This window comes from Sporothrix schenckii, assembly GCF_000961545.1.
Source record: "Sporothrix schenckii 1099-18 chromosome Unknown Cont43, whole genome shotgun sequence".
Taxonomy (NCBI): Eukaryota; Fungi; Ascomycota; class Sordariomycetes; order Ophiostomatales; family Ophiostomataceae; genus Sporothrix; species Sporothrix schenckii.
This window is the reverse complement of record NW_015971144.1, coordinates 1832349-1850306: the sequence shown is the minus strand read 5'-3', so window position 1 is coordinate 1850306 and position 17958 is coordinate 1832349.

Genomic DNA, 17958 nt, shown 5'->3' with positions numbered 1-17958 from the left:
TACTAGTCTTTTAGTATTAGTATTTAAAAAATCAGTACTAAGTATTTGTAGTATACTGGATTGATTGGTATTAGAATAAATACTAATTTTCTGAACTTAGTGAAAATTCGTTTGCAATAAAAGTAGTCCTTTATTTATATTATATAACGTATTTATTTTTAAGTTTAAAAGTGTGTATATAATTTAAACGTGGATTTTAAACCCAGTAATAATAGTATTATCATAAAAAAGTAAATACTTTTATTCCGTATGAAAATTACTTATCTTAAAACGTAATGTTTTAAAATTACGAATTATGATCTTTTACTACTTTTTAAAAAACTGATTATAAAGACGGCATTTAATTTTTAACTATCTACCTAGTTATCCTTATTAAACAAGGCGTTATAACCAGGGTTGGGAATAACCAGGGTTGGGAATTAATTGTACTAAATTTACTTTTAGTACAACTAAATTTAGTTGTCAAGAAAAACAACTAAATGTAGTTGTATTAAGTTTATCTGTACTAAAAAGATTAAATAATTATATACTTCTTTAGTTTAATGCGTTATATATTACTTTTATTTAATACGTAGTAATAAAGTGTGATATTAGTTTAACACTTTAAAGGTGTATTATATTTGAAAATATAGTAACTAATTCGATATTCATAACGTAAAAATTGAAATATACGTTTTAATTATATATTAATTAAAAACCTTATATTCCGTTTTAAAAAACGTAATAATTTACTTTTAAAATTTTATTTAACGATAATTATATAAACACTTTTTATTGTAATTTATTTAAGGTACATACGATATTTACTATTATTTTAACCGTTTACTATTTAAAAATAAAAGTAATTCCGGTTGTTATGATATAAAAGCTAAATTTTTCTTTCTTAAAACGTGTTCGTTTAAAACGTTTATTACGTTTTATAAAAAAGTATGATTTAGCTTTTTAAATATTATTTTACGGTAATTATACGCAAACGTGTTATTTTAATATATTTACGTTAAATACGTTATTAACTATCAATCTAACGTTATATCTTTTAAAAGGAAAACTGATTCGAGTTTTTTTTAAAAAAAGTAAAACCTTATTTTAAAAGGTGTTACTTTAAAAACGTTTATTGTGGTTTTTAAAAAGTAAGCTTTTACTTATAAATTGTTACTTTACGGTAATTATTCAATAACGTTTTATTTTAATATAGTATAGTTAAATATATAGTTTACTGCTTATTTAACCGTATAGTCTTTAAAATAAAATAAATCGAGTTTTAAATTATAAAAAGTGAAACTTTTCTTTTAAAATGTATTCGTTAAAAATATTCATTACGTTTTAAAAAAGTAAGTTTTTACTTTTTAAATAGTATTTTACAGTTACTATACGAATACGTTTTATTTTAATATATTTTACTTAAATATATAATATACTATTATATTAACTGTATAAGAGTTATAAATAAAATTATGGTAAGGTTTAAAATGTAATAAGTAAATTATTCGTTTTAAAAAGTATCACTTTAAAACGTTTATCACGTTTTATAAATGTTACGTTTCACTTTTTAAATATTATTTTATAGTAATTATACGAATATATTTTATTTTTACGTTAAATACGTAGTATATTATTACATTAACCGTATAATAGTTAAAATTAAAATTATTTCGAGTTTTAAAATTTAGAAAATATATAATAACTTTAAAAACGTTTACTTTATAAAGTTTTCTTTAAAAAAAAGTAAATAGTATTCTATTTATTTACTTTATTATCGTTAAATATTAACCAATTAAGGTTATTAATATTAAAAACCTTTTACCGTAATAATATAGCCTCCTTAACCGTATAAGGTAAAAGACGGTTACGGTTTTTAGTAACGATATTATTATTAGGGTTACGAAATTAATATGTAGTATTTAATATTAATATAATATTAATGTAATATTTTAGTATTAATTAATATTAATAAGGGTGAATATTAATTGTAATATATTAATGTAGTATTTTTTTCGTCGAAGACTATATTATTATATTATAGTTAATAATATTACTGTATAATATTACACTTAATATTATATTAATGTAATATATTACAATCAATATAAAAATATTATGTTTTATATATACATAATAAAATAATATTTATTTAGTTAATCTATTTAATATTATATCATATATAATTATTCGTCGTTATCTTCGTCGTTAACTAACCTATTTAGTTCATTTAGTATTAATAACCTTCCAGTATTTTAATAAAACTAATTGTCTAATAGTGTTAGGTAATAACCGATTTCGACTTTTCGTAATTATATTCCAAGTAATAGAAAAATCCCTCTCGATAGAAGTAGACGTGGCTGGTATAGATAAATAACGTCTAGTTAAAATACTTAAAATAGGATATTTTTATTTATTTAACTTTTAATATTTTAGAGTATTAACTTATTAAAAATTACTATAAAAGGATTAATAAATAATAATTATAATTAATATTGATTATTAATCTTTAATTTTATAATTAATTAAAAACATACTTCTTGTATTTTAAATTCTTCTGTTAAATATAATAAATATTCGTTTTTTTAACGGTAGAAATAACGCATAAATCGTCGTTACTATCTACGTTTTCGTTATTATTTTCGGTTAAAATAAAAGATAATTGTAAATAATTTTTATTTTTATGTTAATTCGTCGAAAGATTCGTTTAACGGATTATCGGTCAGAATTATTTCGGTTTTTAAACTAAAATAATTATAATTAATAGAATAATAATATTAATAAATTACGTTTTATACGTTTCTTTTAATATATTTAAAATATTATTATCAATGAAAGAGTAAAAGAATAAACCTCCGTTTCTACACTGTTGTCCTTTAAAACCAGGGTTTAAAATAATATTAAGAATAAAGGTGTAAAATTATGAATATTATTAATCGTTAATTGGACGGGATAATATTTATAAAATTTTGTAACGTCTTTTTAAATAGTATTAATAAATATAATAAAATACTCGGACTTATCAAATTTTAATATAATAATAATAGTAATAATAATAATAATAATAGTAATAAAAGGAAGAAAAAGAAAAAGAATAAAACGTTATTAAAGTCTTCGTCTTATAAATTATTAAAATCTTCGATTAATCCTTTTAATTAATTATATATAGTATAAATATATAATAAGCTTTAAATAAGGGTAATATACACCTTTACTTCTAATTTAATAGAAAATTTTAAAAAAACCTCGAATATTTTAATTAAGTATATTAATACTTACCACTCTTTATCCGTTAAAAGAATCCTTTTAAATTTATCGTTAATAATATTATTTTTAACGTAAATTAAAGGTTCTTTTAATTTTAAAAAGTATTAAGTATATAATACGTAGAATTCTATGTCGGAACGTTATTTGATATATTAATTATTAGTGAACCTTATATATATATATTTAAATAATAATAATAAATAAAAATAAACGTACCGTATGGACTCAGGGTTGGCAATTAGTCTAGTCATTTTTTAGTCTAGTCATCTAGTCGTCCTAGTCAACTAGTTTTAGTCACCGATTTTTAAAGACTAGTTGGTCTTTCGTCTAGTCTTAGTCAAGGCTCTGACTAGACTAAAAGACTAAAAAGACTAGGTGATTTAATAATAATAATAATTTAAATTAATAAAATCGTATAATTATTATTAAAAAGTAATAATAATAATAATAATCGTTTAAAAAAATTATAAGAATTATAATATTAAAAGTAATTATAATAAAAGTAAATTATAAAATTAATATATTATTAAAAGTTAATTAATAATATTAATTAATCCTCTTCTTCGTTTTCATTGTTATTCGTATTTAAATACGTATTAATATCCGTTATCCCCCAACTCTTTAATAAAACTAACTCTTTAACCGTATTCGGTAATAACTGATTCCTAGATTTCGAAATAATAAAGCTTCCTACCGAAAAAACCCTTTCGATTGCTGCTGAAGTGGCTGGTATAGCTAAATAACGCCTAGCTAAAATAGATAATATAGGAAATCGTTTTTCGTTATTTAACCAGTATTTTAACGGATTAACCTTATTATCTTCGATGTCTTCGTTAAAATAAATCGTATATTCGTCTTCTTTATTTATTTTATTCGATTTAATAAAGATTTCGTTAAAATCTGAATCTAAAACGGGTTTTTCGATAAATTCGTCTTGTAATTCGTCGAAAGATAAATTAAATGCGTTATTTTGTCCGGTTTCGTCGTTTAACTCGTTTTTCACTTTATTAAATTCGGTAATAAAAAAGCCTTTAACGGAAGATTCGGTAGTCGAATTAAATCGTAATAAACCTTCTTTAAAGTGTATTAATTTAAACCTAGGGTCTAAAATAATACTAATTAAATAAGGTTTCTATTTTTCGTAATTATTCGGTGTTAATTTTTGAGGGAAATATTTTTCGAATTTCGTTATACCGGTATTAATCACCGTTATAAAATTATCACAATATAAATTCGTTAATAATAAATTCGTATAATACCGTAAAAGTTTTTTTAATTTATTATATAGTTGATAAAATATAGAATAAGCTTTCGTTTAACGTCGTATAATATTCGCCTTGTAATTTAACGGAAAGTTTAACGAATATTTCGAAAATCGTCTTTAATTCGGTTAAAACCTCCCATTCAAATTCGTTTAATATATTATTAATAAAATCCGAATTTAATGTATTTTTCGAAACATAAATTAAAGGCCGTTTTAATTCGAGGGTCGTTTTAACCATTTTATAAGTCGAATTCCACCGTGTAATATTATCGAGAGGGATTAATTTAATATTATAATTAACCGGTATAACGCCTTCGTCTTTATATTTTTTAATGTCTTCGTGTAATAGTTTTCGATTTTCGTGTGTATATTTAATTAAAGTAGTGAGTTTTCATACTTTAATTAATATATTCGAATTATTCGTTATTTCGACTGTTTCGACCGTTTCGGTAGATTTAGTTAAATTATTCGTATAATTAAATAAATCTTCTTCCGTAATCGATGTTAATAAATAGTCCGATAAAATCGTATTAACGATAATATTAATAATATATGAAAGGTATCGAATATTGAATATTTTATCGTTTTTTTCGTATAAAGTCGTAATAAAAGCGTTATTATTCGACGCGTTATCTCGAGTAAAATTAATAACGTTTTTTAACTTTAAATTATCGTATTCGTTAATTATATTTATAATATTATTATAAATATAAAGGCCGGTATAACTTTCGGTTAATTCGTTAAAACCTATTAATTTATAATTTAATTTAAATCGATTATCGATAAAAATTAAAATTAACCCTAAATAGGCCGTCTATAAATTCAAAGTCCAAATATCGAAAGTTAACGAAAAAGAGCCGTAGTTATTAACGTTTTATTGTATTTAATAATTTAAATTCGTTTTAACCGTATTAAATCGATCGGTTAAAATATCTTTTATTTTCTTTCGATTCATCGTAGGCGTTAACTTATTATAATAATTTAATAAGTCTTTAAAGCTATCTGAATTTAAAACGTTAAAAGAGAGGTTATTTTCGATAATAAAATTTCAAATCTTATTATAAGCCTCGTTTTCGGTAAATTCGATTAACGTATTCGAACGAATTCGTTTATTCGGTGTAAAAAAATCTGTAAGTGAGGGTGTATTTAATATAAACGAATCTATAATTAATAAATAGTTAGTATATAATGAAAAATAATTCATATAAAGTAATATTAATAACGTACGTATTTAACGTATAACTTCGCTTTTTTTCGTTATAAGTTATATTCGGGTGTTTAATTTTATAATACCTCGTATAATTCGAAGACTAGAAACCTTTAATTTTATCGATCTTTTTAAAGGTACAACTGTATATTCGTTATTAATATAAAATTAAAATTAAAATAACTTAAAAGGCTAATAAATAATACTTACTTATTACACTCGATCAAAATTTCACGCTCTTTTTCAGGTATAAAAGGTTGTAACGTCCTTTTAAATAAACCGTATTTAAAAATATAAACGTTAGAATCTTTATCCGGTTCGAGTATATAATCTATTGTATTATAATTAATATTATTCGGTTTTTTAGACCGAATAGTATAAATTATAGGCGGTGATGGTGAAATTAATTCGATTTCTTACGTATTTAATACGGTACTTTGTGAATTTAATTCGTTATACGAATTCGAATTCGTTGGTGAATAAGTAGATGAATCCATTTTATATAACTTTAAAAAAATATAAATATAATATAATAAAGGTATTAAAAGGTTAAAAGGTAAAAGGTATTAAGTAAAATAAAGATTATAAAAAGAGTAGTTATAAAATAAAAATAAAATAAAATAAAAAAGACATTTAAAAAGAAGGAAGAAATATATATATATATATATGTGTTTTTAAATTCTAGAATATTCTATATACTTATTATTAATATAATTAATAATACACGGGGTTTAAATAATTATTTTTATCGTTTTTATATAATTATTAATTAAAAAGTGTATTATTAATCCGAAACCTCGAAAAGATTCTACGACATTTTATAACTTTTTACCGTGTTTTATAACATCTTTTTATACTTTTATACATTAATAATATAAGTTACTATTAAATTACTATTAAATTAATAATATTAATGATATAATATATTAAAATTTTATTAAAAATTATCTTCTTTAATATTTATTAATTTATTTTAATAAATTCACCTAGTCTTTTTAGTCTTTTAGTCTAGTCACCTAGTCATCTAGTCGTAGTCTTAGTCAAGGCTCTGACTAGACTAAACTAGACTAATTGCCAACCCTGCGTGCGGTATAACGTATATTTTAAAATTATTCGGTAAAGTACTATTATATCGTAAAAAATGAATGATTTCTTTAAATTTATTTTTAACCGTATTATTATATTTTATTAACATAATAATTCGACATATTCGTATAATAAAACATATAATGTATTACTTAATATATATTAATAATTATAATTAAAACGTGGTTAACATACGAGTGGCGTAGACAAGCGAGTGGCGCACTTCCTACAACTTTTACAATAAAAAAGAGCAATTATACAACCGCAACAAGTGAAATCAATTTAAATTACTCGGAACTGTATATATTAAACATTTTTACTTCCTTTTAACAAGTACGTGTATTATGTCTTTTTTCGTCGTAAGTGTTATAACGTCGTTCGTTCGGTTTAACCTTTTTTTTACTGATTACTTTTCGTTTATATTTTTTATTATATTTATTTTTATACACTTTTTTATTTAATAAATTATATTTATTTTAAATAATAAAAGATTCTTTATACCGTATACGTGTTTTTTTAATTTTTTGACGTTTACTTAAAGTTATATTTATTTATTAAAGTATTTAAACTTTTATTATTAATAATATATATAAGTATATAATTACTTACGTACTTTTTATAAACTAGTTAATAATATAAAAAATTAATATTAAAGAGTTACTTTAATAACCGGTAATACGTCTTTTAATAAATTTAAACTACGAGACTACCTTTATCGGGTTATATAGTATTTAAAAAACTTAAAGGTTAATAATTATCGGACGAGAATTTATAAGTATTAACGTTCGTAACTTTATATTTAGTTTTAATAAAACGGTCTTTAAATTAAAAAGTATTAAACTAACTTTTTTAAATTTAACTTTAATATTTTTTATTATAAAAGTAACGTAAAAAGTAGTTTAAAAAGTAATAAAGAATTTTATTTTAATTATATAAATAATATAAAATTTTATTAATACTTTAACTTTACGACCGTATATTCGTTTTAATAAAAAAATATTTAATATTAAATAATTAAAGTAAATATAATAAGTATAAAAGTATAAAAATTATTATGATTTTTTTTTTTTCGTAAAAACGGTTAAAATCGACTAATATATAACTTATATAACCGTTAATTATTAATATTTAATATTTATCAATATTATAATAAACGGTATATTAATCGAAATATTAAATTAAATTTAAGTTTATTTCGTTATTAATTTATTTATTATTTATAAATTTAATTACTTAATTAAATAAAAGGTCGTACTTTATATATTAATTAATAAAGTAATAAACCTTTCTTATTATAACAAATAACGATATATATTAACCGTTTATATTTACTCTTTAAATTATTATAATTCATTTTTAATTATTAAATTAAACCGTTTTTACTTTTTTATATCGTTTAACGTAAGTTATTATTATAAATAAAGTAATAATACCGATTATAAAGTTAATTTTATTAAAGTTTTATAAGTTTATATTAATAATACCGTATTTAACACGTAAATTTTATATAAACGTAAATTACACGTTAATTGTTTTAAGATTTTTATAAAAGGTTTTTTAATAATCGTAAAAATAAATAAAATACGTTTAAAGACTTAATTATCGTTTAACGAAGTTAAATATTTACCGTTTTCCGACACGTTTTACGTTATACTTTACTAGTAAAATATTAACTATATCTTCTACGTCCGTTAACTTAAACGGAAATCCTTACGTATTTAAGTCGAAAATATATCAAAAAAAATCTCTTTTAACTCTTTTAATTTTAAAAATTTAACATGAGTCTTTTATCGAACACGTTAACCGTTTATTCTATAACGTAAAGTAGTTTCGGGAATATCGTAAAACTTTATAATAACTCGACGGTTTAAAGTTTTATCTTTTTAAAAAGTTTAAATAACTAAGAGTAATCAAGCTTCTTTTAAAGTTAATACTATTATTTATTATGGAGGAATATTGTGTTAAACGTAAAAGATGAATTTTTATGTAAGAAGTACGTCACTCGTTTGTTTGTGTCACTCGTACATTAACCACGTTAATTATAGTTATAATAAATAATAATAAAAACTTAAAGTTTTATCGTTTTCGTTAAAGTTATCGTTAATTAACTCGTTTATAAAGGATTCGTTAAACGAATTTAAAATAAAGTCTAATAAAATATCTTTTACAACTAAACTAATAACGTAGACAACGTATTTTATATCGTTTATAGATTCGATTCCTATTAATAATTCGTATTCGGTTAAAAATAACGTTATAGAAGTGTTATTATTACTAACATTATCTTTAATAGTACTAATAAAATACTAATATTAATAATTAAAAAATTATATAGTATACTTAAAAACGTCTTTAATGTCTTTAATACTTAATGATTCGTTCGAATATAATAAATTAGTTACTTCGTCGTAAATATATCAACCGGTATAAATAACATCTATTTCGTTAAACCATATAATATATTAAATTAATATTATTAAAAGTTTAATTATTAAATATTATTATTAATAAACTAATATTATTAAAAGTTTAATTATTAAATATTATTATTAATAAACTAATAGTATAAAAAATTAAAACAAACTTATTAAATCGTATTTTAATTCAAATTCGTTATTAATATACGAAATAATTACACTTAAATAAAATATTTATATATTCGAAGTTTAAAAGTCGAATATAATAAAAAATCGACCGAATATTACTTTATTTTTTTAATATTTAATGTTAATTTTATTAATTCGAGTTATTTATTAAAAGTCGTATTTAAATTAAGTTTTATTTTATATCACACACAAACTCACTTTACGGGAGTCTAACATTACACCAAGTCACACGTTACTTAATAAAACCGTGTAACGACCACTTAAAACCTTTTCTCCGACCCCTAATTTAAGTAGATAGTTTACAAAATCAACAATCATTTATTATATATTATATTATACTACTATTTAAGACTTACGTAATAGTACGGTATTTTGAATCGTGATATATATAAGACTTTATTTATTGTTCTGTTATTTGGTATTTCGAAGTTAGTAACGTATTACGTTTATGTGTAATATATTATTTTTATTAATAATAAGTGTCGAATTATAAAGTATAATAAGTATAGTTAGCAAAAACCGTATAATATATAATTATTAGTACAATTATAAATAAATAATATTATATTTATTATAATAATTTAATAAATTTATAAAAGACTTCGAATTTAATGTAAAAAGGACGAGATTATTTTTTATTAAAAAACTTAATATTTTATTATATATTTCTTTTTCTTTTATAGTATAATCATAAATCGTATTCGTTCGTAGTCGTTTACATTATTTTAATTTAAAAAAACCTACTAATATTTAAAATTTAATCGACTAATAATTAAAATATATTAATAATAATAATAATAATAATAATAATAAAAATAATAAATTTTTACTTACTCCTTCGACTTTGTATTATTCTTTTTTTATATAAACGTAAACTTTATTTAGACGGTTAAAAGTACGAATAACTAATTCGTCGTTATTGTTATTTTCGTCGTTTTCGTCTTTATTAATTAATTCGTCGAAAAAGATATTAAAATTAAGAGAAGTATTAACTTTAGACTTTCGTTTAAACTAAATAATTAGTAACTAATAAATAAAATAAATAAAACGGTAATAAAATAAATAAAGTAGTAATAATATAAAAACCTTACGAATTATATTTCGAAAAGAATATATCTTTAACTACTTTTTTATCCTCGGGGTCTATAAAAAATTTATAGTTCGTAAAATGACGGATTTTAAGTTCAACGTTTAAACTAAAATATATTATATAAGGCTTAAAATTAAAAGAATTATTAAATATAAAAAATTAACAGAGTCACTAAATATAAAATTAAACGGAAAATATTTAATAAACTTAATAATAATATTTAAAATGAAATCGATTAAGTTTAATATATAAGGTTTTTATAAATAATAATTAATATTATATTAATACAAAGTAAAAATGAAATATAATAATTAATAACTTACTGAAAGAAAACGATTTATATATAATTTTTTGTTTGCTTTTTTTTAACTTTTTAAACATTAAATAAATATTTATAAAAGTAATAAAAAAAGTAATATATACGTCTCGATTTATAACTTTTTCGTAGGCTCCAAAAGACTTTAAAAACGTATTTTAATTTACGTATAATAAACTATTCGTTATTTTTAATATAAATCTCTTTAAATTCCTCGTTTATAATATTACTACTAATAAAATTAAAAAGGATTAAAATTTAAAAAAAGGTTTAAATATATTTATTATACGTTGAATTTTAAAGTATAATATTAATTAAGAAACCGAAATATTAATTAATATACAAATTAAAAAATAAAAAAAACTAACCTAGTGTTATAATTTAGTAGATGAAATTCGATAATAACGTATTATTTAATTTAAAAATAATAATACTCGTATTTAAAAGATTTCGTATATTTTTTATATACTTTATTAAATTTATAAACCGTTGAATTCGATTAATTAAATTTAAAATTAATTAGTATAATTAAAATAAAACGAAAACGTTATTATAAAAAACCGTAATTAAACGTAAAACTTACTATTCGAATTTTTTAAACGTAATAAAAACGACTTTAATATCTCTTTTACTATAATATTAAATACGTAAGTAATATATTTAATATAAAAAGAAAAGGTATTAAAGTCCTCCCTTAAAGTCGATTCCAATAACGAAATAAACACGTTATTATTCAAAGTATCATCCTTAGTAATACTTTTTAATTTAATACGTTATATTATTAACTTAATAAGTTTTTTTTTAAATACGTATTATTAAGATATACTATTTAATACTTTAAAGTTATATTATACTTACAAATAAAACTAATTAAAGTTTTATAAGGGAAAAAGTAATATATTGGTTTTTAAAACCTTTCGTGTAAAACGTATTTTACGTTTTATAAAATATAATTATTTACTTTTTAGATATTATTAATAATGCGGTAATTATACTAAAACGTTTTATTTTTTATATTTAAATTAAATACGTAATATTTTACTACTTATATTATATAATTTTAAATAATAAAAATATATTAAGGCTTAAAGAAAAATAAGAAAATTTTAATTTTACAAAAGGGTTCGTTTAAAACGTTTATGTTTTTAAAAAAGTAACATTTTACTTCTTATAAATTACGGTAATTATATAAGAACGTTTTATTTTATCATAGTTTAATTAAATACGATATTTATTACTAGTTATACTATATATTTATAAAAATAAAGAATTTTATAAGTTTTAAAATATAAAAAGTAACATTTCGTTTTAAATTTTAGTTTATTTTAAACACTTTCTTTTCACATATTATTATTAAGTACGTTTTTTTTCTTAGTTTAAATGAATAGTACTTAAAAATAAAAATCTTTTAAGTTAAAGATATAAAATTAAATTATTAATATTAAAACGTATTCGTTAATATTTTATAATACGTCTTATAAAATATAAGTTTTTACTTTAAATATTATTTTACGGTTATTACGGGTTAAAAATTAATTATATAGTTTTAGTATAACTAAATTTAGTTGTTTTTCTTAGTAACTTAATTTAGTACTATTAAATTTAATTTTAATAACCCTTTTTATTAAATTTAATGCAACTAATTCTTAACCTTAAATATTATTAATAACTTTAAAGATATTTCGTCTTATAAGTGATATATTTAAAACTTCGAAACCTATTATTATAAGAAATAAAAATATAAATATACCGATAAATTTATAAATAAGTTTAAAATTAAAATTAATATACGTTGTTATTAATTTTAAATATAAATGTTATATATCTAAGGTTTAAATATCGAAACGTAAAGAAATAATACCGTTATCCTTTAAATTTTTATAAATTTCGACGTTAATTTCGGGTTTTTTTAAGTTACGTACGTTAAATATAAAGTTTATATTAAGTTTTTACGGTTAATAACTATAACAGACTTAAAAAAATTTAATAAACCCAATAAAACTTTTAAAAAATAGTAACAAAATTAACAAATTAAACAATAAGGGTAAAAGTAATAAATAATAATACTTACGAAGTTAAAACTAAATGTAAGTCTTAAAACGAATTAAAATTAATAATATTAAAAGATAAGTTATTTTTAATAATAAAACGAAAAATTTTATTATTAATATCGTTATTTAAAATCGTACCTTAAATCGTATATATATATCATCGTTTTTTTAAGGTTACTTTTAAATAACCGTTTAATAATAATGTATTTAAAAAGGGTAAAAAATCTATTATAATAAAAATTAATAAAAACGTTAATAATAAAATTATTTATAATAAAAACTATATTAATAAAATAATTAATAAAAACGTACGTTTTAAAAAGTAAACATCGAAGACTTTAATATAAATAATTATACCGTACTTTTATTTATAATAAGTAAGGTAATTTAAACTTTAAAAATTAATTAAATAATCGATTTTCGTATTATTACACTTAAATTATGATAAAATAATTAATACCGTTAAAGTATTAAAAGGAAAATGTAAAAACTTATTATATATAAATAACTTTCATTTACTTATTTATACTCTTCGTAAAAAGTAAAATAATTTTACGTCGAATTAAACTATTTGAAACTATATAATTAAAGTTATTTAAATCGTTTAAAACGACATTTAAATAATAAAGAGAGACTTTAAGTTGTTTTTTACGTCTTCGGTAAAGTAAAGTAAAAAAAAAAGTAAAAAAGGTTTTATTAAAACTACGGAATCGTCGTCGTTAATAAACGTAAAAGTAACGTTTAAATTTATTTTATTAGTTTATCACCGTTTTAAACGTTGAAAAAGAATTAAAACAAGACTTCGTTAAAATTAATAAAAATAACGGGGATTAAGTTTAAACTAATTAAAAAATAAACAGAATATTCAGTTAAATTTTTTAGTTAACTAATAAAAAAATTTTATGCGTAGTATATAAAGTAGATACTTTTCAATTAATTAAAATTTATTATTTACTTTTTACACTTTAACGTTAATTTTTTTATTTTTAAAGGGTATACGATAAATAAGTAATATAATGCGTATTTAACGTAACTAAGTTAAAATAAATTATTTTTATATTATTACCGTTTTATAAAATTTAAAAAGTAAAAAGTTACTTTTTAAAAAACGTAATAAACGTTTTAAACGAATAGTTTTTAAAATAAAAAATTTACTTTTTATATTTTATAACTCAAATAATTTTTATTTATTACGAATATATAGTAAATCAAGTAATATATTACGTATTTAACGTAAATATATTAAAATTAAACGTTTTTAAATAACTACCGTAAAATAATAACTTAAAAGTGAAAAGTTACCTTTTATTATACGTATTAAAATAACACTTTTTAAAATAAAACTTTTACTTTATATATCTTAAAACTCGAATTAACTTTATCTTTAAAGAGTATATTATTAAACTAGTAGTATATTGCGTATTTAACTGTATTAAATTAAAATAAAACGTTTTCGTATAATTATTATAAAATAAAAAGTAAAAAGTAAAAAGTCAGTATTTAAAAAAAGTAATAAACGTTTTAAACGAATATTTTTTAAAATAAAAATTTTACTTTTTATATTTTAAAGCTCGAAATACTTTTCTTTTTTATAATTATACAGTAATATAAATAAGGTTCGGAATTAATTATATTAAATTTAATTATTTTTCTTAATAACTAATTTTAATACAATTAAATTTAAATATTACATACAAACTCACTTTACGAGAGTCTAACATTACACCAAGTCACACGTTACTTAATAAAACCGTATAGCGACTACTTAAAACCTTTTCTCCGACCCTTAGTTTAAGTAGATAGTTTACAAATCAACAATCATTTATTATATATTATATTATAGTATTATTTAAGACTTACGCAATAATACGGTATTTTGAATCGTGATTTATATAAGACTTTATTTTTTGTTTTATTACTTTGTATCTCGAAGTTAGTAACGTACTACGTAGGCGTGTAATATTAAAGATATAAAAAACTAAAATAAATTTACGGTTTTTTTAACTTTATTATTTAAAAAGAATTCTTTTAAATATAAAAGTAACTTAAAACTTGATAAAAATACGTGAAAGAAATATAAACTTAAAGAATAAAAAATACGACTATTAGTTAAAGTTTATAAAAACTATTTTACTTTAATTAAAAATAATATTCGAGATTAAATTATATGAAGTTTTAAATCCTCGTAATAAAATCGTCGTCGTTTATAATTATATAAATAACTTGTTTAAAAAACGCTAAGATTAATATATATATAATAGTACGGATTTTAAAAAATACTAATAAGTCGAACGGTTTAATAAATTTAAAGAGTAAATAACGACACTCGTTTTAATCGTAAGACACTTATTAATATAACTTTATAAATTGAATAAAAAAGTATACTTTCGTTATATTTAACCGCGGTTTAAATTTTTAAATAATTTATACTTTTTAAAGTATTAAGTAATAAAATTTTAAAAAAATTTTAAAGAAATGTTTTTTACTTTAAGTTAAATAAATAAATTAAATATATATTAAACGTCTCATTCGATTATTAAATAATTAACCTTCGAAACTTATTTATTAAAAAAAGAGACTATTTATATAACGAACCAGAAACCGTTCTTTTAAAAAATACTTATAACTTATAAAAACGGTATAAACGGCTCGACGACGAACCGTAAAAAGACGTATTTTTAAAAAAGAAACGACTTTATTCGTTTAAGGTTTTTATACTTTAAACGAATAAAGGAAACAAATAAGTTAAGGTTTTAAATACTTCGTAAGATAAAAAAAATATAAAGAAACCTTTAATTACTTATTTTAAATATAATAAAGTAAAGTATTATACGAATAATTATTTAAAAAACGTATTTATTTAAAGTGTTACGGTTAAAAACCTATTAAATTACAAATCCTTTAACTACTTTTTTGAGTTTAAAATAGAGACGATTAAATTAAAGTACGAACGAACTAAAAATATATTAATAATATATTAAAAAAGAGGCGTAAAAATAACCCTTGACTTAAATACTATTATGAAAGTAAATATCGTAAGTATTTTACTCGTAAAACGTTTTTAATTATAAGAAATAAAGTATCCCGATTTAAAAGACTTATATAATGTGTACCGTTTGAATTAAAATACTTAAAGTTTAAAGTGGTTTTATTACTTTTACGAATTTCCGTAAAAAGATTAAAAAAGTAATATATTTTTATATTATACTTAATAAACCAATATTTTACTTAAAGTTATAAACTTAAAGGGTTTAAATATTAATATATTAATTAAAATACTATAGTATTTTACGTATAAAACTTCGAGGTTTTAAATTAAAACTAAGTTTAATAAAGCTCGTAAAACTAACGTAAAATAAAATAATAGTTTATACGACTATAATAGTTCCGGTAATTTTAAATAAACGTTTTTATAAAGTCTACCCTTTTAACGTAAAAGAGCAAAAGAGTCGTATTATTTATTAAGTCAAAAGATTTTATAAACGTTTTTAATATATTTAAAGTAATAATTACTTTGTCATTTAAATAAACCAATTATATTATAAATCTTTTATTAAAAACGTAACCTTTATATAAAACAATTTATTTATTATTTAAACGAGAATTATAAGACTTAAAATTTATATTAAAAAAACTTATAAAACGAACGTATTCGTCCTTTTAAGTTATTAATAAATATATCTATATTGTTCGTATTGAAAAAAGGACGATACGTTACAACTTTATATCGATTATTATAGGTTAAATAACGTTATTATAAAGAATCGGTATATTTTTTTATTAATTTTTAAGATTTAAAATCGAATATATAAAGTGTAATTTTTCTTTAAACTTAATATTAAAAAAATATATTATTATATTCGAATTAAAATAAGTAATAAGTAAAAAACCGTATTTCGTATATAATATAACTACTTCGAGTATAAAGTTTTTTTTAATTTAATTAATACGTTTACTACTTTTTAATATTAAGTTTATATAACTTTATAAAGGTTAACTAACGTTATATATATAACGTATATAAATAATATATTAATGTTTTTTTAAATTTGAAAGTAATACGTATAATATTTATACGAAGTGTTAAAAAGACTTGAATAAGTTTAATTATATATAAATTTATACAACTATAAATTTTTTATAAATAAAGTAAAGTTTTTAAGATTTATTTTTAAACGGTATATATAAAGTTAAAAAATAAACCCGGAACGAATAATTATTATTAAAAAGTAATTAAAACCGAAATATTATTAAAATATATAAGTATTTTTAAAACTTTATAACTTTTATAAACGATTTATCCTTATATATTTTTAAATTATAACCTTACTTAATAACTTATTAAAAAGTATATAAAATAAAAGGAAACCGAAAATAGTTACGTTTTCGACTCGTAAACGATAAATCTTTAAAAAGTTTAAAGTAATATTAAACGAGTACTTTTATTAAAGTATTTTAATTTCAAACTATAAACTTAACTTAAAATAAATACGTTAAGAAAGAGTGGTTTCGGGGTATTATTTTAATTAAAGGAGTAAGGTGGATATTATTTAATTACTATTAATTAAAGAAGTAAAAAAGGTTAAAATTGAATTATAATACCTTTAGTTAATAAGAATAGTAATTATAAGAGGATTTAAATATTAACGTTAATATTTAAATAAAAGTCGTTAAAAAGTCGAGGTTTTATTAAATTACGTTAACTTACGAACGTTTTATATATTAATAAAAATTAAATAACCGATAAATTAAATAGTGTATGTTTTTATTATTATTCGATTTTAAAATTAAATATTAAATAAAAAAAGGAAAGTTTATAAATATACCGTTACATCGTTTAAACTATTTATTTAACAACAAAGATTATAATTATAAAGACTTACTACTTACACTATAGTAAAGGTTAACGGTAACGTAATATATATTAATTTATAATAAAAACACTTTAAAACTTAAAATTAAACCTTAAAAGAAAAGGTTACTACGTTTTTACGAAAAGAATTAAACGAAAACTTTTATAAAGTTAATATATTTTAAACTTTCCTTTCAAAGTCAAGTTTAAAGGAGTAACTCGAAAGTTTTATTAGTAACT